The sequence below is a fragment of the Podarcis tiliguerta genome (genome assembly GCF_965153285.1).
Source record: "Podarcis tiliguerta genome assembly, chromosome: 12".
Lineage (NCBI taxonomy): Eukaryota > Metazoa > Chordata > Lepidosauria > Squamata > Lacertidae > Podarcis > Podarcis tiliguerta.
The window spans coordinates 37857296-37885030 of record NC_139545.1 but is presented as its reverse complement, the minus strand read 5'-3'; the positions used below and the strand labels follow the sequence as shown (position 1 = coordinate 37885030).

The following is a 27735-nucleotide window of genomic DNA, read 5'->3' as shown; positions in this document are numbered from 1 at the left end:
TTTTTGCTCTATAAGACTCACTTTTTCCCTCCTAAAAAGTAAGGGGAAATGTGTGTGCGTCTTATGGAGCGAATGCAGGCTGCGCAGCTATCCCAGAAGCCAGAAAGAGCAAGAGGGATTGCTGCTTTCACTGCACAGCAATCCCTCTTGCTGTTCTGGCTTCTGAGGTTCAGAATATTTTTTTCTTGTTTTCCTCTTCCAAAAACTAGGTGCGTCTTATAGAGAGAAAAATACGGTATCTCTTCCTTAACCATGGCCTATAGTCACAGGTTGTCTATGGTTAGAGATCATCCAATGTGGTCTGGAGTCTCTGAATGTCACACGAAGCCAAAAGTATCTGTTTCCTTCTGTGCCACACTGTGCTGAAAGGACGGAGAAAGGAGCAAAGTAGGTGTGAGCTCCTCTCTCAGGCCCAGCATCTTTGTGTGCTCCCAGTTAGTCATAATTTGGCTTACCATCATGTGTGAAACAGGCCAGTGTATTTCCTTTTTTTTTTTTTTTACCGATTCATATTCACAAAGCTTTGTATCTTTTTGTTTCTTTTTCCCCTGCTGGTCAAATCATGAGCATCTTGGTCTCATCTCATGCCTCTTCCTTGCTTTGTCTTTCTGCCATTTTCTACAACTTACCCACTTCTCCCTCTTGCTTAATTTTCGCCAATTTTAAATACAGATTTAAAATACAATTTTAAATGAGTATTTTGTACATTCCATCTAACTGAAAAATCAGTTCTAGGTCAATGTCTGTTTATGGGTAAAGGTTGTATCTTGGACTGACTCCACCATTTCTATATCTATACACTGGTTTCTTTAGACATTGTTACCCTGACACTCTCAAAACATGTTCTTGATCTACCAAGTGCCTCTTTCTATAATAATGGTTCCTAGTCTCATTGATAGGTTGCACCAGTATTTCTTGCTTAACCTCATCTGTGGCACAGCTGGATTCTCCGTAGACTAGCCTTCTCCATCCAGATGTTCTCCAGGTGTTTGGTTTATAACCAGTGCTTTTTCTGGAGGTACTTAAGGGTACACAGTACAGTCGTACCTTGGTTTTCGAACAGAATGCATTCCGGAAGTCCGTTCAACTTCTGAAACATTTGGGAACCAAGGCACAGCTTCTGATTGTGCAGGCGCGCCGGAAACAATAGCGGAAGCCGCATCGTACGTTTGACTTCCAAAGAAAGTTCAAAAACTGGAACACTTCTGGGTTTCGATCGTTCAGGAGCCAAAATGTACAAGTACCAAGGTGTGTGACAACCAAGGTACGACTGTGCCAGTACTTTTTCTCCCAAATGTTAAAAGTGTGGCACTTTAACAACTTCATGGTGAGTATTGGCACCTTTTTTTCTACAAAAAAAAGCACTGGTTATAATTCCCATTATCCCTGAATGGGTCTGATAGCAGCTATAGTCCAAAATGCACTCCTTTATTTCCAACCCATTGCTGTAACAAGCAGGATTGTAACTTTGCCATTCACTATTCTCACCATGAGCAGAGCTCTTGACTTTCTGCCAGAAATAATGTACCTTCTGAAACTAGGTTGCAATCTTAGTGCTGTCTGGTTAGTCCATAATTATTTACATAAAATGCACAACCAATTTCCCTTCTTGAAGTTCCTCTTCTCCTTGTTCAGTCTCTACTTGGGCAAGATGTTATCTGCTCCCGTACTCAAAGATAAATATTTTGCCCATCTGGCATCTGGGCATAGGATGGAGGAAAATGCTAAGAACAGTGAAAGTTGAATACAAAACCTCTCTTCCACCACCACACCCCAAGCTCTCTCTGCGTACTTCTTTGTGCAAACACAGCACATAAATTGACTTTGGTCTCTACAGCTTCAGCTCGTCTGTTTTTTGCCTTATGGTGCCTATAGTTGGGAGTCCTGCATTTACACTGGTTCCCATGTTTCTGTCTCTGCTCACACAGTATTTTTGCAAATACCATACTTTGCTATTCTATCTCTCAGTAGTCTTAAAGATGCAAACCAGTATTTGCTGCAGTAGCACACTCTGTCCTCCAGACCTATCTTAACACACCGTTATAGACAGACAAAAAAAAGCTTATTGCAAGACTTACCAATCCTAGAGTTCTTCCTGCGGCAAAGGCGTTCAGGATTTCAGGATCACCTGAGAAGATACACAGGGCTGCATGCAACTCCTAAGGATGGCCCAGTCCTTTTTATGCCTGTTTTGGACAGAAATCCAAATGCAAGGGTTATATTCCGTATGTGATTAGTTACATCTATATGGTAGAATGCCATGTTATCAAATATGTTGACCTGTCTGCAAGTTTTATTCAAAATGCTGGTAAGGGACTGAGGAGCCTAAATAAAGCTTAGAGTTTATCTACCCTGGTGCTTGAAGTCTTCATGGGCAATGGGAGCTTAACTCCCTTCCTAAGGGAATGCAGTGGTCCACAATTCTGCCACGGTTAGTTATCTGACAAGGTAACAGGCTTATTAGAAGTCACAGCAGACCCATGTCTCACTCCTAGCAGGCAGAAGCATGTCTATGAGAAGTATAGGTCAGGTTTTTCTCATACCCACCCCACCATGTTGGCCCAGTAGCCCATCTCCAGGATACAAGGCTATCCTGAATGCTTTTGCCTTGTCCCTTCTAGTGATGCTAAACGTTTTGTGCTAGTATGCGAACAATCGTGCATTTTATGTATTGATAATTGATAATTGTGGCTTGGCTTGATTTCTTTCTTTCTTCATACATCCACACTTCCTCTGGCACGACATGAATGTTTTTTTTCATATGATAAACAGTGGTTTCTAAGGTATGGTGAGAATGTAAAGGAACTAATAGGAGGGCACTGATAGGAGGTACATGTTACAATAAAAGAGTAAATATTCTATTGTGGCCAATTAACATATGCTCTTTTTTTTAGAGTTAATTACATCTCCCCCCCCCCCCCCCGTAACAGTCTTTGTCACTCATTACTGTTAAACTGCTCAGAGAGGGTGAGGACAACTCACTTTGTACCTCCTAGTTCTAGAAGCACATTCCAGACATGAGTAAGGCTTTATAAAATAAAGCACTTTGATTTGCTAGGAAAACCCCTTGTCCTCTTTTCTTTCGTCTCTACCACGTGTTCAGTCGTTTCTGCCGTTTTATTTTGGGTGGTTTTAATTGGCAAACATGTTAATCTCAAAACCAGAAGGCTGCTTTTTATTAAATTTGATCTTGACATCTAGATTTGTTTCGTAACACTTCTGTGGAATGACATAAGGGGGGGGGGGGACAAACTTGATCCCCACTGCAAGTTCCTAAAGAGAAGCTTAAGAGAAGACCTTCAACTGTAATATGGAGTCCTCCACCCATCAGGCCAGCTAGAGAAGAGCTTTATGGTCATAGTAGCTGGACGCATTGTATTGCTGCTTTGCAGAGAGAGGAGTGGGGGCATTACTTTCTGGCTACGCAGACATTAAACCTGCAAAGATGGTGGTGGTGCTGCATTGATGCCATTCTGCTTCTGGAGCTAAGTAGGCCCAGCCCCTGTATGTTTGCCTGGGTGGGAAACCCAGTGGGAATCACACAGAAGCTGCCAAGTGTAACAAACATAAATGGCTAAAACTGCAGAGACATGCTTCTTCAGTATCCGACAGATGGAGTACGACACTCGAGAGAAGGAAATCTTATTTTAAAACTCACAACTTAAAAAGTTTGCAAAGTAGTGGGATGCTGTGGCAAGAAGTCATGGCTAATCATGCAATGATCTAAATGAGCAGCTGGCACTTGAGCGCCGCAGCCTGTAAATGTTTATATGTTTAGAAAAGTGAAGCACAATGCCTACATTTTCCCATACTAGCCTGCCCATAAGAACGTGCAGGAGGCTGTGCAGTCGGGCCAGTGACCCAGCCAGTCCGGCATCCTGTTGTTAACAGTGGCCAACCAGGTGCCTGTGTGAAGCCTGCAAGCTGGACATGAGCACAACAGCACTCGGTCCACCTGTGATTCCCTGCATGATGCCACTGTGGCTAACAGCTGTTGATGGGCTCGTCCTCCGTGTATTTGTCTAATTCTCTTTTAAAGCCACTGAAGTTGGTGGCCATCACTGTCTCTTGTGGAAGTGAGTTCCATAACTACAGACTTCACAGAATCATAGAACTGTAGATTTGGAAAGGACCATCTAATCCACACATCCCTGCAATGTGGGGATCTTTTGCCAAACATGGGAATTGAACCCATGACCCTGAGGTTAAGAGTCTCGTGCTCTACTGACTGAGCTGTCCCAGATGCCATCTCTTACTTGCCTTATCTCTAAACTAAAAAGTCCCAAGCGCAGCAACTTTTCCTTAAGAGAGGAACCTTTCCTTGAGAGCCAGTGTGGTGTAGTGGTTAAGAGCAGTTGACTCGTAATCTGGTGAACTGGGTTTGATTCCCCGCTCCAACACATGCAGCTGCTAGGTGACCTTGGGCTAGTCACACTTCTCTGAAGTCTCTCAGCCCCACTCACCTCACAGAGTGTTTGTTGTGGGGGAGGAAGAGAAAGGAGAATGTTAGCCGCTTTGAGACTCCTTAGGGTAGTGATAAAGCGGGATATCAAATCCAAACTCTTCTTAAGGGGAGTTGCTCTGTCCCCAGCTCTACAGAATCCTTTTGAGGCCAGATGGCCAGAACCACAGGCAATACGTTCCAAGTGTGTTCGCAGCTTAGATTAGCATAGAAGCACTACTACGAGTATTTCCCCCACCCTTGTAAAGTAAAAGATCTGGAGGAGTACACTGGCTCTTGTCAGCTGGACTTCAACAGTGCTGTGAAATAAAGGTTTGTTTTGGTTTCATGCATGTAGATACTGCGCCTTTCAATCAAATGGTTTCCAAAGAAGCTCTCATCAGAAAGAAACACAAATCAAAATTAGCCCAGATCCTTACAAAATCAGACCTAACTCAAAACAAGTACGATCAGCAGTTAAAAGCAGCAGGTTAAAGCATTTTTAAAACTATATATAAAAAAAGCATTGGAGAATTAAAAAAAGGGTTAGACATCAGCTTCTTGGGGGTAAGCTACCATTGTCAGAAACAGGATACTGAAGTTGATGAAATGCAGAGTTGGTTGGGTAACACATTTGCTTCTGCCACCCAAATGATAAGACATAAAACAGACCCTGTCAGGACTGCAACAAATTGCAGACAGACAGCTACTCACGCCTGCCTATGTATTCCTAGGAGATGCCTCTTACCCGTTTGCAGGCAATGCTTATGTCTCTTACGCCACAGATACCGGGCCAAAATTATTCCATGAATAGATGTTCTCACCGTGCATTGTCCTGACGGACAAATTTAGGTCACAGTTACTTTAGGGGAAAGGTCGTGGCCCAAGGGCACAATGCCTTCTGTACATGTAGAAGGGTCCCGTGTTCAATCCTTTACAGTTCCAGCTTCAAGGGGCCCTGGTCATGGCAGGGCTGGGAAATAGCTTTTGCCCTAGAAGCCAAGGATGGCATTTTGTAGGCTAGAGGGAGCAGTGGTTTGATAAGCCATAGGAGCATCTCTGTCCTGTGCCCCCCCCCCCCAAAAAAGGACTGAGGACGACAAATTGGGGAAAGGCTCCAGGCTAGATCCTTTGGCATAATCAGACATAGCTAGGAAAGAGCTGTGGAACCCTGGACAGCAGCTGCCAGTCTGTGATGACAATACTGAACTAAATGTCCCAAATTGACTCGGTGATTTGATTGCAGCGCTTAAGGAAAGGGAATATACTGCTGTATTTTATTTTACTTTATTTTTTGCTTTTTTTACTACTTTAATTTTAATGCATTATTTTTCCTCAAAGTCCTTTTGAGTCCCCTCTTCACCACCCCACAAATCCCATTAGTGTATTTTTTTACAGTGTTGGGAAGATATCCCACTGAGAACAAACATTTAATCTCTTCTACTGTTCCATTACTTGCTTATTCACCCACCCACTTCTGAAAGAGGTTTACGGAGCACTTTTAAAGTAAACCTTAGCATGTTACAACCCTGAGTACTGTGGTAACTTGCTAAACCTGACTGCCACAGCCACAGATGCTCTGGGAAAGACAAAAGAGATCTGGGGGCGGGGGGAGGGGGCGAAACGGAACTCTGATGCTGGACTCCAGTTGAAGAGCGAAACCTCAAGACTGCACTTCTTCCCCAAACAACGCTGGCACTGAGCTGCAAAGGAAGCGATTTCAACTGACAATGTTCTTGTGCTTCTTACCCAAATGAGACCTGATGGGTGGACTATGACTCAGTGGTAGAACGCATGCCTTATAAGGCGATGGTCCTGGGGTTCAATGCCTGGCACCTCCCCTTATAAGGGTCAATTAGTAGGTAATGAGGAAAACCTCTGCTTTAGAAGCTGAAAAGTAACCCAGCATGGCTGGTGGGAATTGTACTCCAGCACCTGGTGAAGGGGACCGGAAAGCCTACAGTGAATAATACTGCTCTAGGTAAACTACCGTAGTTTTCGCTCCATAAGACGCACCTAGTTTTTAGAGGAGGAAATGGGGAAAGCCCCATTTTGGGAGGGATCAGCTCACAGTTATGCAGCTTCTTTTGCAAAGGGGAAAAGTCCCTTTTTTGAGGATCAGCTCAAAGTTGTTGAGCTTACTTTGCAAAGGGGAAAAAATCCTGTTTTTATGGGATTCAACTCACAGTTCTACAACTTCTTTAGGAAAGGAAAGGGAGCCCTTTCTACAGTTTCAAGACAGATAATCTAATCAGCCAGTCACATGTTGCTGGGGAAACAGCCTCCTTCTGCAGAACATTCAACAATGGAGGCCTGGGCAAGGGGGCGGGGCCGGAAAGGGAGCCAGTGATCGACCACACATTCGCTCCATAAGATGCACAGACATTTCCCCTTACTTTTTTGGAGGATAAAGGTGCGTCTTATGGAGTGAAAAATACGGTAATACTGAGCCAGGCTGTCAGCCACAATGGCTATGCTCAGCCGACACAATTGGAGGCAGCAATGCTTCTGAATACCAGTTGCTGGAAGCCACAGGAGTGGAGAGTGCGATTGTGCTTTAATCCTGCTTCCTGGTTTCCCATTGAGGCATCTGGTTGGCCACTGTGAGAAGGGGATGCTGGGCCATTGCTCCTGATCCTGCAGGCTATTCCTGCGTTCCTGTGAGCAATGGCCCGGCTTAGTAGGAGACAGCTTCTTTTTGTTGCTCCTGCTTTGTAATCTGTACATCCTCTGCACAAGTTTACTCTGATACGAATCTTTAACCTTCACTTTTATTGTGGCAATTTAGGGTGGAGCACCTAAGGGGAGTTTGCATAACTTGACAAGAAAGATTTGCTTTTGCTGAGAAAGCTCACTAAAGTGAAACATCCTATCCCGTTGGTCCGTCTGGGCTTGAAAACTTGGATCACTCTCTTTTGTGCAGTCCAAGCCTTTGATCCATTGTTCACTCGAGCCATATATCTGAACTGGTGCACGCAGAGCCAGAGAGGCCTGGAGGCTTTTCCAGCCATTGATATGCTTTAAAAGGAGAGCAGCCAGGATGCTTAGCTTCGCTCATTTCCAAAACAACAGCTATCACAACAAATGGCTGGCCTGCTCCAAGAGCTGTTAAGTCAGTTAAAAGGGTTCTGTTAATAACTCTTCCTTTTCCCACCATACAAACTAAAGCACACAGCCAGGCCAAGTCTTTTGACAGGTCAACTTCACTTGCTGCAATTAATGCAAAACAATTCCGTGCAGTGGAACCTTGGTTCTCAAACTGGAAGTCCAAAACCAAAGAGTTCCAAACCCAAGGCACGCTTTCCCATTGAGAGTAATGCAAAATGGAGTAATCCATTCCCAACTTTTAAAAACAACCCCTAAAACAGCCGTTTAACATGAATTTTACTATCTAATGAGACCATTGATCCATAAAATGAAAGCAATAAACAAAGTACTGTGGTCACACAGTCAATCAGTCAGTAGCTGAACTTGGTTCCACACAGTAACACACACAAAAGAACCGCAAAAACAAACAGAGCTTAGCGTAACACTCAAAATGGAAGCATGGAACCCAAAAGGGAAGCGTGGCACTCAAAATGGAAGCATAGAACCCCAAACAGAAGTTTTGGCACTCAAATCGGAAGCGGAGCATGTTTGGCTTCCAAAAAAAGTTCGCAACTGGAACACTTTGCAGTGCTTGGGTTGCAAGTTGTTTGAGTACCAAGGCATTTGAGAACCAGGGTACCACTGTATAGGGGGAATGTACATCTGGAGTGGTTTTGGCCTTACCATCAGCTTGACAAAGGCCAACATCCTGGGTCAGAACATCCCCAGCACTCTACACATCAACACTGGTGACCACATGCTTGAGGTGGTAGATGATTTTGTCTGCCTGGATTCCAGCATAACCAACAACCTTTCCATTGATGCTGAGCTAGACAAATCGTATTGGCAAGGCAGCTACAGCAATGGCTCGCCTCTCCAAAAGTGTATGGGAGAATGTGGTTCTAATGTCCAATACCAAGATGAAGGTCTACCAGGTTTGCGTGTTGAGCATGCTGCTTTATGGAAGTGAGTCGTGGGCAACTTAAACCTGCCAGGAGTGATGCCTGAATGTGTCAGGACTATTTTGGGCATCACATAGCAGGACAGGGTCTCAAACAAAGATGTGTTCTCCCAAGTCCACATTCCTAGCATGTTTGCACTTCTATCTCAGTGATGCTTATGCTGGCTTGATCATGTACACAGAATGGAAGGCGGCAGGATCTGCAAGGATGTGCTCTATGGGGACATGGCTTCAGACACCAGGTCTGTTGGCAAACCAACTCTGTTACAGAGATGTCTGGAAATAGGACATGAAGGTTGCCAACATCAACCCCGCTGTGTGGGAATCCCTTTCAGATGACCTCAAGAGCCTGGAGACAATCACTCAGGTGATGTATCCACAACAGTGCCCAGAGGAGGAATGACTGCTGCAAGGAGTGCAGAAGGAAGAAGCACATGGTACATCTGCATCAGAACAACTGGACCCCTTCATCTGCCCCGGCTGCAACAAAACATGTCTCTCCATATCAGTCTCTACAGCCACAGCAGGTGCTGCAACCTTCCAACAGTTAGACTCTCATCTCCAAAGGCAGCACACTCTTCCATCGTCTCCCGAGACAGATGGATGCCAATGACATATTGCAGGGGGACCCAGTCATTAACTATGTAACAAAGTTGAGGAAGGCAATAGAGATGGTTTTCTTGCTCTAAACAAGCTGGTAGCTTAGAAAACAACAACCGTGAGAGAGAGAGAGAGAGAGAGAGAGAGAGAGAGAGAGAGAGCGCACACACACACACACGACAAACATACCCTTTCATCAGAGATCCTCCCAAAAAGCAATCTTTGCTGACACTTGCTTGCAATAGATATAAACAATCTACTCAGCAATTAAGAGAGAGGCAGTTAATTTGTGTAATCATCTGAGTCTCAGACTCAGATTTAAAACTGGTTCATTTTACAGCAGGAAACCAATCAGGAAGGAAATAGCTGGCTCCTTGCACTGGCGGCAGTGCCACTACCCAACAGTGAGATGTCCCCAGTATGACAGCACAGATTGAGCTTTGGTAGGAGATGGCTACCAGCTATTGTGTTTCAGTCAGCGCTAGCAGCAGTGTCAAGACTGTCAGTGTTTGTTCTGCCACATGGGGCCATCTTTCTGCTCCCTTGCATTCCGTTTGCACTTCAAACCAGTAATTAGTGCCAATCTTCTATGGTACGTTGCTCAGAATCCCTCTTTCCATCTCATCTCCTTGGCAGGCAGTATGGCTCCTATGACCTTCAGCCCGTGTTGGGAGATGGAACACTAATGTGTGACGTGGTGTATGTCACTGTATTCAAAAGCCTTGCCCCCGTCATGCAGCCCACGCCTATTGTTTTAGCATCTTTGTAAGCCAAACATGAGAGAGGAGTTCAGAGGCATCAACAATTCAAACAGTAAGAGGCACCCTGGGAAGCGCTTCTTCAATCAATATGCATGGTAGCTTCTTTGGAGGGGTTGTTATACTGCCAGTCCGGTGACTCAACACTGCCACTAAACTTGTAATAAATTATCCATCAACCCAGTGCTTTTGAAAGACATTTTAGAATTGTTCCCACCATTTTCTACATAGGCCCATAGCCAGAATGCTTGTGATGAGCAGTCAAAGGGTGGGAAGGAATCCTTGCAGAACAGCCAAAACATAAAAACAGAAGGCCTCAATTATTGCATTAAATATTAATACAGTAACATTTAATTTTATAATACTTTTAAAAGCACAACGACAACAAGGGCCTGTTGCTTGTCAGTCAGGAGAGATGAGCATCGCTTTGCTCACCCCTGGGAAGTTCCGAGTGAAGACTCACAAATGCTTGAGGGATTTGCACACATTCCGTATGAACGCACACAAAACACTCGCCTTTGCCCCTGCCCTTTCCCTTGCTGCCACCCGCTCCAAACAAACAAAAATCACATAGAGGCTCATCTGAGGCAGGTGAAAGTAGAGGTTAAGAGTGCCAAATCCCAGTGGAGCATCTTTTTCCAAGTAGCGGTATCATGGTACTTTAAATGTATACTGTGAATGTGGCCTTGGACTGGCACTGTTTAACCCACCTTCAACTTAACTACCTTGATTGATCCAAGCAGTAAATTCTACACAGGAGCTTTCTGAGGCCAGATGCAAAGGAAGGTGACTGCTTGGGATACTAGGGACCGCGATCAGGATTTCACACGCCTGACCAACTTGCTGCAAATCCTTAGACCCTTATACTTCCATCTGAGAAATGATTTGAGACTAATTTTAAATGCAAGTGGTTTGGCTTGTGGCTTCTGGTTTGCAGCCATGATTTTCAGACTTCACGCCACAAATTTGAGAGACCTGGCAGTAATCCAACTGAATCAATTAAACGTTCCAGAAGGATGCCTGGGGGGAGCTCGGTGTCAAGCAAATTTCACCGCATTCAATACAAATTAATTCCAGAGTAAGTGTCTTGAGTATATTCAGAGTCCTAGTACAAAAACACACGTTAAGAAAACCCGAGGTTAGGACCCCTCTGTCCTGAAAAGTCCTTCCTGACTCTCTTGGTCTAACACGGCTGACAGTCCTGCACAATACTCTCTGCGCAGTTTCAGTGTGTGTGGTTTATTTTAAAGTCCTTATTTTGCCTCCCAACAGAGGGAGAAGGCTCAGTACCGATCAGCCTTTAGGGAGAAATGTTGAATGCAACCTTTTTAATAGAAGGATCATCAGTGTGGATCACACAGCTTTTCAGCTTACTTTTCTGTGAGATTCCATATTGCTGATGGAGTTTATCCCGGTGTCATCAAAACAGCATCCAGGTTTATCTCCTCATGTCTTGCTTCTAAAGCACTATATTTGTATTGATTTTTTCAAGGAGTTCCATATAGCATTTCATCTTACCTATTTTCCCCCCTAGTTTTTTTGTGGGGGTAGCCAGTCCACAAGATTTGCCAGCTAAAAGCATGAGGTGAGCTCTGAATTTAGGACACTGTCTCCTCTCCTGTCAGGAAACACAGCCTTCACCAGCCTGGTGCCCTCCAGATGTTTGGGACTACAACTCCCATCAGCCCTTGCTAGTATAGGATTGCACTAGGCTGGGGAAGGCTTGCAGCAGCATAGGTAAGCTGCAGAACATCACAAGCCAAAAAGAAGGGGGGGTGTTTTTCTATCTCCCACCTTTCTATCCAGGTCCTCAGCGGGCATGCACCCTAAGTCTTGAAGGGGTTGAAAGGACATTATCTACAAGGGGACTGCTGGATATAGAGACAGGTAACCTCAAGCTCAAGGGCTGAATGTGTGTGTCTTTCGCTCTTTGGCCCTCAGGACACTGGCCTTCCTCTGCACCCTCCTCAATTGATTTTACCTGGCGGGGCTATTATCATTGAACTGTTATACAGTGGTACCTCGGGTTAAGAACTTAATTTGTTCAGGAGGTCCGTTCTTAACGGTTCTTAACCTGAGGTACCACTTTAGCTAATGGGGCCTCCTGCTGCCGCCACACAATTTCTGTTCTCATCCTGAAGTAAAGTTCTTAACCCGAGGTACTATTTCTGGGTTAGCGGAGTCTGTAACCTGAAGCGCATGTAACCTGAAGCATCTTTAACCCAAGGTACCACTGTAATATGGAGAAATGTGTGTTTATAGAAACCTCTGACTTCTGCTTGGCCGCAGTGTTTACCATGGTAAAATGGTCACATCCATTGTTCTACTCATTTTTGCCTCTGGCTCTGCCTGTCACTCACATGCAGCCACTGGACAGTTCCCCACAAGGAAGTGTGGCCCTCAAGCTGGAAAAAATTCCCCACCCCTGCTTTGCAGTGAGAATCTATTACTGCTGGTTGCCCAGGGCAGGAATGAATCAAACAAATATTGTCCTCCTTAGCAACTTCCTTTCATCAACACTGATGATGCCAAGACTGCCTACATCCATTCGCCTCTCTGTCTCTCTCATACACATGCCTAATGACTTTGCTCTGCTCTTCTGTTGCCCTGCAGGCAAGTCTGTCCTGCGCACGATCCTCAAACGCACCACAATATTATCTGCCGAGTCTCCACCAAGTTTGTAACATATTATAACTTCCTTTTTGTATTCCCCACCCCACCTCAGGTCCTGTAAACCAGCAAAGTTCCAATGTCTACAAAGACGTCAGTCAGCTAGCATGCAGGAAAGATACTGCTATGCTCTTCTTGACCTGGGCTACAGAGGACTTTTATGGGGATGAGACTGAAAACCGCAAACCATCTACAAGGGCCTAATTACAAAACTGCAATTGACATACAACAATTTTCTAAAACAAACTTTAAATACAGCGGTTTCCCACATGCTGATCTATGTCCTTTTGCAGACAAGTGAAACCTACAATTAATGATCTTTTGTTCTTCTTCCTTTACTGCTAAAGCACTTGGAACAAATTACTTGATCTCTAAGGTATCCTGTAAATGACTGTTAAATCAGTTGCTTTTTTTCTGCTGTTGCCATCTGGTTTTCTTTATAAAAACTGGAACACAAAGGAGCTATGTGGTCCACTGCATACCTGTACATCTCAGGATATTTTTGGCTCCAGTTTTATCAAACTCACTTCAGGTTTTGCTGCAATTGTTAGCAGCAAAATTATTCCAACATACCACCTCTAACAGTATATACTACAAAGTTTAAGCAAAATCCCTGCAACACACAAATAACCTCGTTGCTTGCGGAATTGCACTATGGATGAAGCTTGGTATGGCTTTCAGTCTAGGCATTTATTTGCTGGTACCCTGATTTGGCGGTTCGAATCCCTGTGACGGGCTGAGCTCCTGTTGTTCGGTCCCAGCTCCTGCCCACCTAGCTGTTCGAAATCACGTCAAAGTACAAGTAGATAAATAGGTACCACTCTGGTGGGAAGGTAAACGGCGTTTCCATGCGCTGCTCTGCTTTCACCAGAAGTGGCTTAGTCATGCTGGCCACATGACCCAGAAGCTGTCTGCAGACAAACGCCAGCTCCCTTGGCCTATAGAGCGAGATGAGGGCCGCAACCCCAGAGTCGTCCACGACTAGACCTGATGGTCAGGGGTACCTTTACCTTTTTACCCTGATTTGTAGACCATGTCTGCACTGCAGGTCTTTCTTGGCCCCCAGAATCTGTACCACTTCAGAAGGCAGGTTGGGAGTTCATTACCCAATACTTCCCTGTGTTGTAAGTTAGCTTGGCAGGCAATCCTTGTCTGGTCTTCTTCCTGCTAGTTTTCTATCTTTTTATTTTTTACACTGGGAACCATTCAATCATGCATGCTTCATCTGAAGTGGTGCAATCCCAAGACAGCTACACCATGCAACTTTCCTTAATACATGTTAGGAATCAGAATTCTGTTTCAGGGCTCACTTTCCCATTATAATATCCAGTGAAGGTTGTCCACACACACCGGAGGGATAGAACTAGACCACTGTAAACTATGGTATACAGATATTAAAGGTTACTGCTTTTTAAAGGACATATTCTGGGTTCTCTCCTCAGAGCCAGGAGGGCAGATAGTAAAGACAAATCTTCTGGTGTCGTCCAATCTCATTGAAATCAATGGTTAAATTACTGTGGGCTTTGGTTTTTTCTGGAATGTGCCCTTTTACTTTCCTGTTTTATAAAATACTTAGAATAATTAGACCAGTAAACACTATGTTATGCTGCTTAGGCTAACTTTTCTTTACTAACTTTAATTGGGGAAACGCACATCTTGTGTGGGGTATATTTGTGAATATGGCATTGCCTCCATTTCTTTGTCATGGGACCTAAAATATGCAATTGAGCATGCAACAAATGGCATCAGGGAAACGAGCGCTTCTCTTCCTCTGGTCCGATAAAGATCACTTCCCATCCCAGGGAGAAAGGACACATTTGCATTTATCACTTACAGTTCATTGTCCAGGAAAATGCTGTCACAAACGAAACAAAAGCCATCTCACCCAGTCCAAATGTGCCTGGCTTTAGATTTGCCTTATCTAATTGCATACAGCAAGATCTCTAGCCTGTGTCATGGCAAAAGACACGACTGTCAGTTGAGGCAGGTTTGGGGAGCCATAAATGTCAATGCCTAGCTTCTCTTCTTTTTGCTGTTTTAAAGGAATCTCCTTCTACCGCTCCAAACAAAGAGGCTACAATCCACCCACTCACACAAATCCACTGAGTTGAATGGGGCTGGAGGTTCTTCTTTGCCCAACCCAAAACAGCTCCACCTAAAAAGTGGTCCTGGCATCACTCCCCCACGGTGGAGCTCCCTGTTCTGCTGACCAACAGGATTCTCACCACAGCCTGCAGAAAGTGTGGAAATTGGGTCTTCAGGGGGCTGAGCCAGGCTGGGATCCACTGGATCCCAAGCCACCCCCCCCCCAGTGCCACCAACTGGTGGCACTGTGCCCCATTACTATGCTAGCTCCAGGCTGGCATAATGCAGATCAGGGGTTTGCCAGTCTTCTAGCTTGGCTGGCATGAGCGGAAGAGCTGCAGATGAGGCAGCAGCTGGGCCCTGCCTGTCAAGAAATGCACACCAGAGCAAAAAATAAAATAAAAAACAGCAGGAACTTCTGCCACTTTGCAGATGAGTGGCTTGGCTAGAGGCCAAATATGCTTAGGGCCTATTAAGAGTGCTCAGATTTAATACACCCCAAAAGTACAGGTGTCTGATCTTCCTTTATTATTTCTGTAGTTATTTGTTTTGATGTTCTGTGCTTTTTTACATATAAACTTTTTCTTTTCTTTTTAATGCTCATGCTTCCCTCTGGAGAAAATAAGCAGTATATGTGCAGCTGGAAAATAAACTCAGGACTGGGAACATTCTCACAATTTCCATTCCTCTCATCTTCTCATTTTTCCAATCTATAAAGTTCAGTTCTCCCCATTTCCACATCAGTTTAGCAATTAAAAAATAATAAGTTGTCTGGGAAATTCATCGGCATTTTAGTATGAATTTCTCCTAATATATATATTTTTGCAAAGCAATTTTCCCAAATCGAATGCATTTTTGTATGCTGTTTTCACTAAGGGCTCGTCCACATTCCTGCTTGTCCTATGCCTGGGATCCAAGCAGTTTTCCCTTTGCCCCACCACTGGAAACCCCACTCTTTAGTGCTTAATCGGAACAAATGGCAATCCAAGGAAAACCCATTGCCATTTGTTCCGATTCAGTACTAAACCGTGGGTTCTCCTGGGGGAAAGTGGCAGGGCAAAAGGAAGTGCTGATAAGCCCCAATACATACACATTACATGTACAGTTTAACCCCAGTATTAAAATTTTTGTACACATGACTTGCCGGAGAACTGCATTGCAAAATTAAAGCAAAAATTTCAAAGGATGGCTGTGTTTTTGCATTGTATATTGTTTTGGAAAGTGCAAATTATGTAGGTAGGTTTAATTTTAAAGGCAAACTGAATCAATTTTATTTCCCATCCCTCATGAATGCTGGACCCAGCTCCTTATAAAACCTTGCTCAGCCTTCTGCTCTGCTGATTATGTGACACTGCAGAGAGAAAATGTAAGCCTTTTGGGAACTTGGCCTCTTTTCTATTGCTGTAGGTGCCAAAATGAAAGTGGCACCTGAAAGAGCCTCTGGGATTGGTTCAGGCGAACAGAAATGCAGGTTATCATCACTTGGTAATACAGATACTGCAAATAATACAAGTTATCTTTACTTAGTACTGCAAGTGGAAGACTGCACGTTTAAATAAGTCCCCACTCTTGAAAGGAAGCGTCCTATACATAGAAGATCCGTATGTCATACCTTCTCCCTGGCATTTAGTTTGTGATGTGGGGGGAGATTTTATTTTCATTTTTTAAAAAGTATGGGTCGTGTTCAATCAGACAACATTCCCTCTACTATCTCAAATGGTATGGCCCACAGACAGTCACCAAGACATACAATTTGACATTAGATGGGGTGGAATTGCCATACTGGGGGGGGGAGGGATTAAGTGCACATAGAAAACTAGACTCCAGGGAGAAGAATTCTCTATCCAAGAGAATATAAAACATGATGAGCTGTTTGCCAGGACTTAAATAGTCCTTTAATAGGCTAAACACCGGAAGTTGTGGGAGTTCAAACACAGTTCTCCATCAAGATGCGCTTTGTTTTTTGCCGCTGCTTCCTTTTTGTTCAACACTTCATCCACAGATTTGGGCAAACAACAAAAACCTGCCCCCAAACACTCAAGACAATGAAATATCATCAACAGAAATGCTTAACAGAGAAGCTGGACAAAAGCCCATGCCTTCAGATCTAGATCCGGATAAACACTCCCGCTGCAAAACTCTGCAGCTGACAAATCCAATCCCTGATTTAAAATATGTTGTACGGAGGACACAAATATATCCAGTATTTTATCAGCTTCATGCCTTTTCAGCTATATTAAATATATGAAACACAGATTAATCTGGCATTTAATCAACATGATGCAATCATTTGTACATCCTCTATGAAACAGAAAATCAAGGAACAGATTTGGAAACGGCAGGCCACAGGGACAAACAATAACTCATCTTCCTGATGGCAGCACTGCACTTTCAAAGTGATCAAATAATATCCCATTGTAACTGCATTGATTTTCATGAGAATTTAGAGGCTACTTCAGGTTCCAAAATATCTCCTGATGCTGAAGCTTCTTTGCTGCTCCAGTCTTTACAAACTGAGATTGTGCAAATAATATTTTGAATTAAAACAATACAACATTGTGTGCATAAAAGAGAGTTCTATTGAAATAGAAAATTATGGGACTTCATTTCAGTTGAATTTTCAGTGCCATTTTTGTTATTAAATTAAAACCACATGAGATCATGTAATACCCCTCTAATATGTGGTTGAGTGCCTATCAAATTGGAACAAAATTGGAAGCACCCCAAAACAAGGTAGTGACTTCTGCATACTCACAGAAGTGCTTAAGTTTGTGAATAAGATGGAAAACAAAATTGCCTAAAGGGAACCTGAAAACTTATATAATATGAACCTAACTAGTCCAACATCCTGTTCTCACAGTAGCCACCAGATGCCTCTGGGAAGCCTGCAAGCCAGCAGAAGAGCTCTCTCCCCTCCATAGATCCCCAGCAACTGCTGTTCAGAAGTATTACTGTCTGCAGCTGCAAAGGCAGAGCACAGCCATCATAACTAGCAGGCACTGACAGCCTCCATGAATTTGTCCAATCATCTTTTAAAGCCAGCTGGTGACAATATGTTAATGGCAGATGAGCCTGCAGAGTGGAGTAGGGAGGGGCAAGGTCTAAGGAACCAGAGGTCAGGAAGAGTGTGAATTTACTAATCCAACTTTGTGCCTATTTGAGACACTGAGTGTTTGGGTGTCAAAGGCTGAAAAGAAAAGTGGAGGGCAGGGAAAGAGAGAGAACTAACCTACTTAAGACCCTGATGTCTTATAATAAATATCCTAGAGCAAGGGAGAAATTAGGAGGAGGATATGCCTTTATAATTTCCAGAACTGCATGCCCCCATTCTTATTTAATTATAATATACTCAGGCACATGGGCGGGGCCAGAGGAGAATATAACATCAATAAGAATCAAGACAAATCTGAGGTTCTGCCCCTCCTCCCCAACAAAAGCCTACCCCCTTAAAAAAGCCTTCTCCCCGCCCCCCCAACAAAAATCCTGCTCAGGCAGCCTTCCATTCAAAAGGTAACAATTCTAAACATGTTTATTGGGCAATAAGCTCCAGCGAACACAATGGGACGTGAGTAAAAATTCATAGGATAGTACTGTAAATATCTATTATACAGCCAGAGAAGACAAGTATTGGACAAGCAACCCCCTTTTTTTCTTCCCCTCACTCCTGAAACACACACTCTCACACTTACCTCCCCAAGGACCTGAGCACTACTACAAGGTAGGCTGACCAGATGCACAGGAAGGCAGGGCTCCTGCATCTTAGCAGCTGTGCATAAGAGGGATTTTCCACAGGTGCAAAACAAGGCACATGGGTGGGAACTATGCAACTATTAAAGGTACAGGAACCTTCTCTCCCCCCTCCCCCTGCCCTCCACCCACCTGGGGCCCACACACCTTTTTAAAAAAATAAGTTTTGAATATAAAAACATAGATTCATAAAGGAACAGCAGTTTGTCACCAGTACAGTCAACCTTGTGCATGTACCATAAGGAAGTGTATGAAATCAATGGCTGATGTCTGGTTGACCCACCATTCATATTTGTGATGAATGGAAACTCTGAATCCAGGAAACTGTCTCTGTTTCAGCTACTAAAAGGTAAAGGTAAAGGTACCCTGCCCATACGGGCCAGTCTTGACAGACTCTAGGGTTGTGCGCCCATCTCACTGAAAGAGGCCGGGGGCTGGCGCTGTCCGAAGACACTTCCGGGTCACGTGGCCAGCGTGACAACGCTGCTCTGGCGAGCCAGATCCGCACACGGAAACGCCGTTTACCTTCCCGCTAGTAAGCGGTCCCTATTTATCTACTTGCACCCGAGAGTGCTTTCGAACTGCTAGGTTGGCAGACGCTGGGACCGAACAACGGGAGCGCACCCCGCCGCGGGGATTCGAACCGCCGACCTTTCGATCAGCAAGCCCTAGGCGCTGAGGCTTTAACCCACAGCGCCACCCGCGTCCCTTGTTTCAGCTACTACAATCTGCCAAATATTGCTGATTCAATCACTAACCCTGCAGCCAGATACCAATGTCCAATTTTGTGCTGCTGCAAGCATGAAGATTACTAAATGTTTTAAGCAAAAGTTTGGTTTTGATTATCTGGAAATAAAGACAATGAACAAATTGAAATTCTGGAGTGGTGGGTTATGTATGATATTAGGCCAAACAACTGGAACCCAAAGGTTTACACTGAGAGAAATTTCTACCACATATACTAGTAGCTGGCAACATAAGATGAGCCTGATGGATCAGGTCAGTTGTCCGTCCAGTCCAGCATCCTGTTCTTACAGTGGCCAACCAGATTCCTACAGGAACCAAGCACAACAACTCTCAAGAAGCTCCAGCCCATGGCTTAATTAAATCCACCAGGCCTCCACTTGGCCAAAGAGGCTGTTTTGGCCAAACCACACACACTGCCCTAAACTTGATGTAATAATATGACATCAGGCGAGAGGCAATTACAAGTCACAGCCACACCAAAAAGGCATTTGCAGGAGTCACCAATCAGATACAAGTGCATTCTTTTTTCAGAATTTGCTTCTAAAAATGCTGTCTTCATCATCCTACTGCTATGAGTTTGAGTGTGAGGACAGACTCCCCATAATTCCTGGATTTAGTAAACATTAGAATTAACTAACATTTGAGTAATCTGTGCCAAATACTGAAAACCCCTGGATTTACATTATGCTAACAACCCAGACCAGCTTGGCATAGTCATTAACAGGGGACAAAGAAGGCCAGTGAAACCATCGGAGGGCCAGTGAAACCACCAGAGGACAAGACTGCCAGACAGGGAGGATGTCATGAACTAGCTCTCTCACAGAGGGGCTCCAACTCCAGCTGTGTGTGTTAGTGGGTGGCGAAAAGAAAGGCTTTTGGGTTTCAGTTTGGACTACAGAGGATGAAGGGAAATCGTGGTGTTTTGCAAGTAGATTGAAAGGCGAGGGAGAAGTGGGGCCGACAGAACTCTTGGCAGGCTGGCTAGAGCAAGCTGTAACAAAGGGACAGGCGGTATGGTTGGTTCTTCTGTCTGTAGACCTAATCCTACTGCTCCGAAGAGAGGAGCAAAGAATCATCTTGAGAAGTGAATGCTGGAAATCCTTCCACTGTAGACTCAGGTTGTATATATGTGTAAATAAATGATATTCCATAAAGACACTACAGTCTCCACTGCACCTAATATCTGAAGGAAACACAAACCCTGGGTAGGTGCTGCCAACTCATGGGGACACTCGATCAGAGACTGGAGTGGCATATAACCTTGTGAATTTGGTTTACCAAGCCATAAAGTTTTCTAGCGCTTCTATGGCAAATCTGGAGGCGAGGAAATTAAAATAGCCTAGCATATGATCAGTGCTTCAAGTAAAACGGTATATTATGGGATATGCACACTAATGGTGCTGTGTTTTTATTTTAACAGTTTATTCTTTCAGCTGCTAGTATAATTTCCTCCATGGAGGAAAATCACACGTGACAGCCTTAAAACAATTTATTCACTGCCAATTTCCTTCTGAAAGTGAACAATTATATTAGCATTTAGAAGAACTGGACACTTCCCCAAAAGTTCCTTGCGCGTAATCCATAAAGAAACAGAAACTCGGCAGCTTTCTTTATGTATAGCTAATTTCATCACCGTATTTTGCCTTTCACAGAATTGTATAAGACAAGGTAAGCATTTAATCTCTTGAACAAATGTTTCAGTGCCGCGGTCAAATTTACACTAGATTGTGAGCAAATTGGCAATTTTAATGGTCAACATAACTAAGCTAAATGTGAATGGTAAATACAATTTTATCTGATTTTGTATTTTTAACCAACAGAATCTGATTCTGCAAACAACTGTGCAGAGCTTCGCATTATGATTTTTATTGCAATTAGGTCAATTCCTTGAATAAGCTCTTTTTGGTGGTTTCTGTTCTAAGAGCTTGTGCCTCTTTTCACAAGCTACTCAAAAGGGATTGCGGCTGACAACAGGATCGAAATGTCCCAAGGCACTTCCAGCCACTCTTTTAATTATGATTTACATAGAATAATGGGCTATTATGTAATCTATGGACAAAATTTTACCAGTGCTTTAAAGCAATGCTAGAGCAACACAGCAACCAATAAAAGTAATAGAATCCTAGAATTGTAGGGATGGAAGGGCCTCCAAGGGTCATCTAGTCCATCCCCGGCAATGCAGGAATCTCAGCTAAAGCATCCATGACAGATGGCAATCCAAGCTATGCTTAAAAACCGCCATGGAAGGAGAGTCCACCACCTCCCAAGGGAGATTGTTTTCCTGTTGAACAGAGTCTTCAGTCATTTTAAAGACTAACACATTTATTGTGTGTCTAATTTATTTATGACCCAAACTGATTACAGCTCTTACAGCAAACTCATAGGATCACTACTTATGAATCGCTTTTAAAAAAGAGGAAATGCATAATCAAAAGGAAATAATTTGCATAGAATGTGCATGTGCGTCACACACAGAGACACAGAAACTTAGAAAGAACTGCTATGATTTCAAAAGAAACACATCTTACCCACAGTGAGGACAGCTGTGAATCTGTGTGCCTGCTCATCTGTCTAGGTGGTGTTGACGGGAAACTTCCAAGGCCACACTTGCTCTCCCTTCTTAGGACTCCTTCTGTTTACTGAGGATTCCTCCTGACTTGCTTGCAGGACATTTACGCAATTAAGATTGTATCTAGCCTTTATTGAGCGTTTGTTCTGATCTGTTTGCAGGGAGGTCCTATGACAAGGAGCCAATTCGTTCCTAGAAAATATATCAAACAGGACATCAAGAAAATATTAAAACAACAAGAAGCACGATTAATATTTTTATTTAAAACATTACAGCCAGTAGGATTAAATTCCGAATTTGATCTTTCAGTTTTCATTTAATTACAGCAATGGGTATTGAAATGTGTGTCTGGATGTGAAATGTATGAGATGTAAGTACTAATAGTATCATGTCTATCCTCTACTCCACCACCTCACCTCTCTACTAATGTAAAACACCTATTGAAAAGCCTATAATGAGAGAATGTGTGTATACATTATACATACATACATATATCTATCTATCTATCTATCTATCTATCTATATCTATCTATCTATCTATCTATCTATATATATATCTGTAATCAAACAGGGCTACCTTGCTATTCAGTCTTGTATGCTTAAGCCAAGAAATTGTCTCTTCAAAGATATGTAAGTACATAATTAGGAACTTTTGCATCAAAATTGATTCTTTGTTTGTAGTGGGAGAATTTATATTTACTTTGTATTCAGTTGAACACCTAGAACTGTACAGTGGTACCTCGGGTTAAGTACTTAATTCATTCCGGAGGTCTGTACTTAACCTGAAACCTGAAACTGTTCTTAACCTGAAGCACCACCTGAAGCTAATGGGGCCTCCTGCTGCTGCCGCGCCACCAGAGCACGATTTCTGTTCTCATCCTGAAGCAAAGTTCTTAGCCCGAGGTACTATTTCTGGGTTAGCGGAGTCTGTAACCTGAAGCGTATGTAACCTGAGATACCACTGTATTATGTTGATTCTGCTAAGATTCCGTTTGGATTCTTATCAGTTAGCACTAGTAGACGCACTGATGGCACAAGACAACTGGAGAAGTCCAGAAAACTGTGCTCAGGAAGTGTGCTATCCGCCAACCCTAACAAACTGGCCCCACCGGGGGCGAAACAGCAGCCTCTCAATTGCATGGACTGCTAGGACAAAACAGGGATAGAACGCTGGTACCCTGTCTTCTTTATTACTTCATACGCTGTTTCATCAGCACCTCACAGAATGACTGCAGCAGGAGTTAGCAATGGGGGAAAGTAATATCTGGGAGATCCTGGATTTGTCCCTCAGAGAGACCTTAAACTCTACCTCCAAATACAATTTGTGAAATAAGGTAGCAACTTATACTGCAGTATCTTAGAAGGGAGTTTGGCTTTAGGCCAGCTTCTTAAAATATGTGTGTACCTATGAGAAAGAGAGGATGGGGTCACAGCCAAAAGCAAGTCAGATTTGTAATTCTTCCCAGCATTTCCATTTAAAAAAATGGGGGAGGGGGGAGGGGGGCACCTGTGGCGCTCCAGAAGCTATTGGATTCCAGCTCTCATCAGCCACAGTATAGCTTAACGGTCATGGATGATGGGAATTGTAGTTCAACAACATCTAGACATTTGGTCTTCAACCCTGGGCTGTTGTTGAAGGGACTACAATTCTCACCATCCCCAGCCAGTTGACACAATGATCAGGGGTGATGGGAGTTGTAGTCTAATAATATATGGAAGGCACCATGTTGGCTACAGCAACATATCCTGGTGCCCTCCACATGGTCTGCACTACAGCTCCTATCATTGGCCTTGCTGACTGGGGGCTGATGGGAATTGTAGTCCAAAACATCTGGAGGGCACCAGGCTGAGAAAGGTTGACCTAAGGGTACAACCAGGTATAACCTTTAAAAAACCATCTAATATGTTAAAAGTCATATAACTGAATTAAATATGAATATTATTTATTTATTTGTTTTAAAAAATAAGTGTTTGGGGTTTGTTAGATATACTAGTGCAAAGTTGGTTCACACCTGTGTATTCATCACTTGATAACCGCAGCATCAAGTGACAAGTTGTGTCTATTAATGAGCCACAAATCGCGCACGGTCAGCTGCAAGTTCTCAAGTCCTGAGTAATCAAGTTGATTACTTGCATATGTGAAAAGGTGGAATCACGGAGGGAGTCAGTATGGTATGTACTGTTAGATTGGCATATGCAGGAGAACAAGTGAAATAAGAGCAAGAGAAAGGCTTCTCTTCCTACAGTACATTTTGCACTCTTATTTTCTGGCTAGGCGGCTTATGAGATGCATCAGCGCAAGCCATCCTGACTCAAGGTAAGCTCAGTTTCTACACTGCACATCTGTTTCTTCTAAAGCTTTTCAAAGCAAGGGGCAGCTTGCAAGCTGGTCATCATTTAAATTGGGGACGGGGAGCCTGTGGCCCTCCAGATGTTGTTGGACTGCGGCCTTCACCACGGTGCCAGATTTAGTATGGTGCAGACAATTCCCCTGCACAATGTGCCAAGCTGAGGGGGTGCAAAATAAGAACACCTATATTTATACAGATACCTACTGAGAAGATCCATTAAAAAAACTGTAATTCCCAAAGGAATTAATGTGAAAATAAGATTTTAAAATTCCTTCCAGTAGTACCTTAGGTGTTACTGGAAGGATTTTTAAATTTTGTTTCGACTACAGCAGACCAACACGGCTACCTACCTGTAACTGTGAAACTAAGAGGTATTGCTAGGGCAAACTTCGTCCTCGCTCAGGAACCGTATTACCAAAGTCTGCCCCTCCCTGTCCATCAGCCCCAGCCAGCATGGCCAATGGTCTGGGCCACAGGTTCGCCATCACTGATTTGAATCTTAGAAACAAAACGTGTGAAGTTTTTCTCCCCCACCTCCCCTTTGTGTGTAACTTAAGCTACATAGCCACAGGATGAATCCCGATTGTTGAAATGTATTCCCAGCAAACCATGCAAGGTTTCAGAGGGGGAAAGGCCAAGGTGAATAATGCCAGAGCTTCCTTTTGAAGCCCAAACACCATGTTGTGTTCAAACAAGCACCGAACCCTTGGCCCAAGAGTGTGTGTTCCTAGAGAGCAGATTCTGGTGCCACCCACTTATCCTGAATCACAGGAGCTTCTCCAAGGAGCTCAGGGTGGTGCATGTTGTTCTCCTTGCCCTCATTTAATCCTCACAACAACCCTGAGAGGTAGGCTAGGCTGAGAGGCAGTGACGGTGAGCTCCATGGCCTAGTGGGGATTCAAACCCAGGTCTCCCAGGTCATAGTCCAACACTCTAACCCCGTAGTTCCCAAGGTGGGGCACGTGCCCTACAGGGGGGCAATTTGATTTTTAAGGGGGGCAATTTGAGAAAGAGTTAGACCAAGTTAATGGCCTTTTAGGCTTCCTTCACATGAATAGGAGTTCACTTTTTGAATATTAATTATATGTCACGGGAGCGGGGGGGGGGGCATCAGGATTTTAGAGATGCTTAAGTGGGGCATAGGGACCCGGGTGGCGCTGTGGGTTAAACCACAGAGCCTAGGACTAGCCAATCAGAAGGTCAGCGGTTCGAATCCCCGCGACGGGATGAGCTCCCGTTGCTCGGTCCCTGCTCCTGCCAACCTAGCAGTTTGAAAGCACGTCAAAGTGCAAGTAGATAAATAGGTACCGCTCAGGCGGTAAGGTAAACGGCGTTTCCGTGCGCTGCTCTGGTTTGCCAGAAGCGGCTTAGTCATGCTGGCCACATGACCAGAAGCTGTACGCCGGCTCCCTCGGCCGATAAAGCGAGATGAGCGCCGCAACCCAAGTCGGCCACGACTGGACCTAATGGTCAGGGGGCCCTTTACCTTTTTAAGTGGGGCATGGCCAAAAACAGGTTGGAAACCACTGCTCTAATGGCTATGGCACACTGGTATTTGCGAGATTAATTCTAAAAATCACAGGTGACCTTTTATCAATGCAAGCGGATTCCAAAGAGGTCGGCCATTTTAGGAGGAGCAAGACGCCACCCGCCACCTCAGCGATGGGGTCTCGGGCAACCCAGGAAAGCTCTCCGGCCCCATAAAACTGTTAGGCCTTCGAGGTACCCCCAGACGACGACTCCTTCTTCCGGCAAGGACAGACGGACGCAGCGCTGCCCGCTGTGGGATTTCGCCCAGCGTTGCAGGTAGCTCCTCCTTCGCCTGCTCTGGCGCAAGGCTATGCAGCTCCTTTCCCCCCCTGGCGCCGGTCAAAGCTGAGGCAGGAAAGCGGGGCTCTCCAGGGACTCCCGCCGCGCGGCTCCCATGGCAACGGGAGCTGGCGGGCTCGCGCTTGCCGCTGCTGCTCCTGCTGCTATTTTGCAGCCGAGGACGCACGAGGAGAACCATTTTGCTCCGCAGACCCGGGCGGGGTGTGTGACTTGTCGAGGGTTAATTCGTTTGCGGCTTGTGGAAGAGACCCGCTGACCGGAGGAGGTGGTCGCCGCGGTGCAACCAGCAAGCGGGGCTCTTGCAATCCCATGCAGCGCTTGCTGCTCTGTGCATGTTTTTTTTAATTAAAAAATAAATAGATACTAAACGCCGTTGCACTTCAACTCCGCTCAGCCTGTGCCAGGAGATGCAGTAGTCGGGGAGGATAAGATTTGCAAGCCCCAATCGCATCTGAAGGGCCACAGGATCTCTTATGCCCCCCCCCGTGGGAAATTGTTTCATTTTATTACTGTATATTTTATTAGAATAATTTCATTTATATAAAAGAGAGTGACAAAAGAAAAAGTGAGGATGAAAAAGAAAAAAAACCGCTCAATTATATTTCCATACATTGTGTACAGATGTGTATAATCTTATTATCCTAATACACACATCATACACGTGGTTTCATAACTATAATGCAATAATAATTCTCTTCTTCCCAAGAAGAAAATCCAACTGAATAATGTACTTGGTCATTTGTGCACTAACTTGGGACAAAGTTGTTTCTATTTTTTTTAAAAATCATACTACATATATTAATTAGCTGATCAAACAATTACTGGTCTGGGTTCTTAGAATGGCTGCGCCAACCACGAGGGGAACTTACTCTGTTTAATTTCTTCCTGATTTCATTTTCTTCAAACAAACCCATATTCTTGTAATACTGAATAACATTGCAAGCAACTGGTGATATCAAACTACTAGCTCACATTTTCCCCATTTTAATCTGGTTTTACTCTTTCTGGGAGAAATCAGTTATACGGTATTTGATTTTTTAAAAATGTTGCCAACAACCTGTTCAAACAACCTGCTTGCAGTATTAAGCCTCCACCTAGAAGCACCCTGGGTGCCCATTAGCTTGACTCCATCGTCATTTCCAACCATAATCAACTCCCAGACATCTGGTTTATTGATGGTTTATCCTGATTTTGTTTGCACAGAGTTTGCAAGGATGTTAGATAATGCTGATTGTTTATTGAGTATTCTTTCTGATTTGTTTTACTGGAGGTTGTACAACATGGCAATTATTATCCAACGCTGTCCAGTACATTTCCCCTACCGTTTTTGTTAACACAAGAACTCTGATTTGGGGCAGGAAGGAGGTTTGTAGCACAAGGGTACCAAACCCATTTTAATTACACAACTTGAATTTGCCAGTATGAGACTGAATTCTACTTGCAAAATAGTCTGAGAGCAACTGATGGAGTTGGTCATAAGTACAGGGAGCAGCTTAGAGAATGAACTGATTTTGCTGAAAGATGGAACTGCTTGGTTGAGTTCTGGAATCTTGTGTTATGGAAATGTAAGATTTGGAATATTTTTGTTTATTAAACTGCAGTAGTAGCGTTGCCAAAGGATGGAAATGTTTTGCTGATTTTTGGAAGGTGTTGAGATAGAAAAATGCAAGGTTTGCTCTTGCTATTAATTATAATAGCAATAAAATTTAACAAAAAAAGAATAGAATGTGAATTTTGAAAAATACAATGAACAGATCATACTGAGTTCAGAGTTGCTTACATTTAATGTTAGGATGCTTATAAAATTGGGATCAATAATCAGTAGCTATATTGCACTTTACTGTTTTGTCTGAACAACTGCTGTTAAGACTGTGCTTTTAGCAGATTCT

The 27735-nt window shown here is 43.9% G+C and overlaps 2 long non-coding RNA genes across 2 annotated transcripts in view; one reads left to right on the top strand and one right to left on the bottom strand.

Moving 5' to 3' along the window:
• Positions 1-231: 231 nt before the first annotated feature.
• Positions 232-25821, bottom strand: LOC310661130. Its single transcript, XR_014503754.1, has 3 exons — positions 25604-25821; positions 21625-21857; positions 232-2186 (listed from the first exon to the last, which is right to left on the bottom strand). It is a non-coding gene; the product is annotated as an uncharacterized lncRNA (long non-coding RNA).
• LOC310661101 overlaps positions 22754-27735 on the top strand; it is a 31357-nt gene continuing 26375 nt past the window's right edge. Inside the window, exons 1-2 of the long non-coding RNA XR_014503706.1 lie at positions 22754-22999; positions 23941-23982. This is a non-coding gene — a long non-coding RNA (uncharacterized lncRNA). The remainder of the gene's footprint in view (positions 23000-23940; positions 23983-27735) is intronic.